The following is a 3,834-nucleotide window of genomic DNA, read 5'->3' as shown; positions in this document are numbered from 1 at the left end:
CTGCAGAGGCCTTCCCAAGGTGACAGAGCTCGCCCTCCTTCCCATCTGCAGTCAGGGGATGTGAAGGCAACCATTGCTGTCCTCGGCTTCATCATCTCCAGTGCAGCCAAGCACAGTATAGACAATGAGTCTCTGTCAAGTGAGCTGCAGCAGCTGGGACTGCCCAAAGGCAGGGGAAGCCCTCAGGGTGGCACCATCAGCCAGACCTGCTGGGATGTTGCTGACAGTTCCCAGCCCTGCCTTCTTCACAGCCAGATGGAGGGCAGGCTGCCTGCTGTGCTGTCCTCCATCACCTCCCTTCTGTACCATCAGTCCCTGGGGGCTCCTCAGGTGCTTTGGTGAGGTTTGGCAGCTGCAGGTCTGGTGTGAGCAGAGGGATTCTTCTCTTGTCTCCCCTCATGAGCAAAGCATGCCAGCCAGCTGTGCTGTTTTACATGTGACTGACCCACAAAATTGCAGGAGACTGAGGACTCGTAACGGGTGCAGGACAGGTTCAAAAGCAACTTGGGACAAAACCTCTGTCTTTGTCAGTCCAAAGGGACAGCAGAGCTCACATCTGCTCACAATAATCCTCTGGGGAGTGGAGCAATGTCTGTATGGAAAGATGACTGGGGGTAAAATCAGTGGAAACCGAGAAGTTACATTTGTATCCTAACAGGAGCTATAATGGGACAGAAATTTTAGGGTAAAATACAGGTGCTGTTCCCAGGATGGAGCTGGGTTGGCATGCTCCACGATGATTCCCCATGCAACCATAAGGACCTGCTAAGGGTGGTGGAGTGGAGTGGGGCACCACAACCAGGCTCTGCCAAAATCTTTGCAGGGGCAGCAACTCCATGGTAATTTGAAGCTTATTAATTGCATAGCAAGGGCTATTTGGCATATGTAGGAACACTTTCAAACCTAGCGTCTGAAGACCAATTTAGAGGAGGCGCCTCTAAGTCGAAAGCCAGCCAGACCTTATGTTCTTAGCACCATTCATTTAGAAGAAATCCTGTGACATTTGCAAATTTAAGAGGTGACACCCCCATTCAGACCATGGCTCCTGGGTGCGAACAATAGCTCTTTACAACAGCAAGGAAATCTGCACGCCCTAGTGTCTCAAGGTCACTTCACCTGAGAGTCCAGAGACCCAAATCCAGCCAGAGTCCTAGTTCCCAAAAAACTTCTGCTATAAGAAATCCTTCAAAGTGTGCAATTCTAGGAGTGGAAATCCTACAGGAAACATGAGGCTTCAGGCTGCAAATGGGATCTCTTTTCCACACAATGGAAAACTCAGCAAGCCCTTCTGGCAAGACCAGTTCACAGGAGGCCCACAATTCTCAAGGGCCAGGCTTGAGAGATCCGACTCCATGGAAGCTTTAATCTGAGAAAAATCCTGTGATGTTGGTACTTTTAAAAGGCAGAATGGCACATTTAGACCCTGGCTGATGCTTTGGAGAGTGATTCTTTTACACAGTAAATAATGATTTCATTCCAATGTCTGTAGGTCACTTTGGAAACAGCCCCTGAAACCCAAGACCAAGAAGAGCCATACTTCATGACAGCTGCCATCTGGGAGGAATCCTATGACATTTGTGATTCAAGAAATTGAACCCAAAATTTCAACAGCTGATATGCAGATGCAAAAGACTGCTGTTTTCCTGAGATAAGAAATACTCCAAACCTAACATTCTGAAGGAGTTCAGAATACACACCCAGGACTGTCATACCCCCCAAAGCGCTACCTCCTGGCAGATTGTCTCTATGGTAAACCCTGTCACACTAGAAATGTTAGGAAGCAGAATCCAAACTACAGCACAAGCACCTGTAAGGAAAAGGTACCTCTGTTCATGAGATAGAACCCTTTCTGTTCCCTTCAGCCCCTGCAGCTGTTCTCATGCTTTCAGGGCACTTGATTGGTTCATTCCTAGATAAAACTTATGTCTTTATTTTCAAAGCTATTACCCATCTCTAGTCAGAGTTTCCTACATTCCTGTATACAAATAAGTGGATAGAGAGAGGGTTTCTTTCCAAATGAATTTAGAGATAAATTCCTTTTCTTTGCCAATACCTATAAAAATGAAAACTTTGACAGGTTTTAGTATTCTACACCCACCCCTCCCTGTGAAATTTATGGCAGTTTTGGGTCCCTCTGGGAGACGACATCCAGCATGTCATGCTGGACTGTTCTAGAGAGTAATTTTCAAATGTAAGCTTAGCAAAGTTTGAATTGACTTGTCCAGAGAAAACACCTACAAGTGAACACCTACACCTGCCTACAAAGAGCTAACAAGCCCCTGGCAGCTGCCAGCATCAAAGCACAGCGGATGTTTCTAATACAGGGTAAGGATAACAATATCACCTTCTGTTCTCTCCAGCTTCTTTTCCCTGCAGTCATATTTGCTTCTTATGATTTTTTTAGTCTCTGTATCTTCTTGGACAGCACCGAGCCCGACGACAAGGATACGAGAGCCTTTCCCTGCCGTGCGGAGAGAACCAGGAAAACAGTTAAAATAAGAACAGGGCAGTTTGAAATTCATACTTGTAACAAAAGCAGCGCCTAACCAACAGAACAGAAATAAACAAAGCATGATACCTCCCTGGGGACAGTAGACTTACAAACTCTCCAGGATTTACAATTCCAGCGACCAACCCCTTCAGGACAGCAGCCAAGTGTCCCGTGGGGTGGTGCTGCACCAAAGAACCATCTGAGAGGTTCCAAAGAGTGAAATGCACAATATTTTGCAAAGACAAAAAATCTTGCAAAATAACAAAAATACAATAGATGTAAACTACAGGGCAAGAGTACAAGTGTTACCTTTGGGAGCTGGAACCATCCAGGTGAGCACCTGATAACTGGATCCTCACCAGAGTTTGAACCCTTCAGGACACAGAAGTGTTTTCCCCAGAAATTTCACAGACTGAGTTTTGACAGAAGCACGCTCGCCGGATCCTCAGAAACGTCGCCCATTCTCCAGGTGTCTGGAGAGAACTGCAAATGGCTCTCACGTAGTTGGAGCTAGTTCTGTAAGGTCTCAGGGTGAATTTCACCAGATGCAACTGAATTGGGCAACTCCCAGTGAGACAGAAGGAACCCAAAGCTTGTTTTACCCAAACCTTGGGTAAGCACAGCTCCAGCAAATACTGAGGAAACAGACATAACAGGGTAAAAATAATAAAACTATTGCTTTTTCTTTAATCTTGTCTTTTTTTTTTTTATTCAGATGAGCAAAACAATGAAGGAGAAGGTGAAAAACTCACCATTACTGAACATTTCATCATCTGTAAGCTGAGCATCCTTAGCATAGAGGACTCCAGAGTTAAAATTCACTGATCCCTGGGAAATAAAACCAAATATATGACAAACAGTCAAACAGAAGGCATAAAAATTTGTTTCCTCTACGGACTTTCAAGTATGTATCTTTGTATATATCCTACACATTACAACATACACTTTATACCATCTCCTAATATATAATAATTTACCTTTAAACTTTGATAGTATAGTGTGGAGAAATGGCTCCATGACAGAGGTCACACAGACATTCGCTTGTTAGCCGACCAGGAGCTGGGAAAGTACCGAACACAGGTAGTTTGAGTTTTGCACCTGCAAGATAGCGTGTGCCTGGGCCTAGCTGGGTAGGATAACAAGTAGACAGAGAGACGTGGGAAATAGGGAATGTAGGCCCAAAGGAATGAGGAAGAGTTGATGGTATAGTTTAACCAATAGATCGCTTGGCTTACAGAATATTCATAAGCTTATTATGTGCTGTATAAGTGTCTGATACTCTCTGCAATAAACATAGCTTGCTGATCTCATATTGAGTGTCCGAGTCTTCCCTCACCCAAGAG

General features: G+C 45.0%; 2 long non-coding RNA genes across 2 annotated transcripts; both read right to left on the bottom strand.

Annotated features, from left to right (window-relative positions):
* Positions 1-960: 960 nt before the first annotated feature.
* LOC134431503 (uncharacterized) lies at positions 961-2,384 on the bottom strand. Its single transcript, XR_010031002.1, has 2 exons — positions 2,345-2,384; positions 961-1,508 (listed from the first exon to the last, which is right to left on the bottom strand). It is a non-coding gene; the product is annotated as an uncharacterized LOC134431503 (long non-coding RNA).
* A 291-nt stretch (positions 2,385-2,675) lies between these two features.
* Positions 2,676-3,533, bottom strand: LOC134431504 (uncharacterized). The gene is made up of 3 exons (XR_010031003.1): positions 3,469-3,533; positions 3,244-3,319; positions 2,676-3,126 (listed from the first exon to the last, which is right to left on the bottom strand). It is a non-coding gene; the product is annotated as an uncharacterized LOC134431504 (long non-coding RNA).
* Positions 3,534-3,834: the final 301 nt, after the last annotated feature.

The sequence above is a fragment of the Melospiza melodia genome, chromosome W (assembly GCF_035770615.1).
Source record: "Melospiza melodia melodia isolate bMelMel2 chromosome W, bMelMel2.pri, whole genome shotgun sequence".
Taxonomy (NCBI): domain Eukaryota; kingdom Metazoa; phylum Chordata; class Aves; order Passeriformes; family Passerellidae; genus Melospiza; species Melospiza melodia.
Note: the sequence above shows the minus strand (reverse complement) of the source record. Positions and strands in the feature narration are given on the sequence as shown.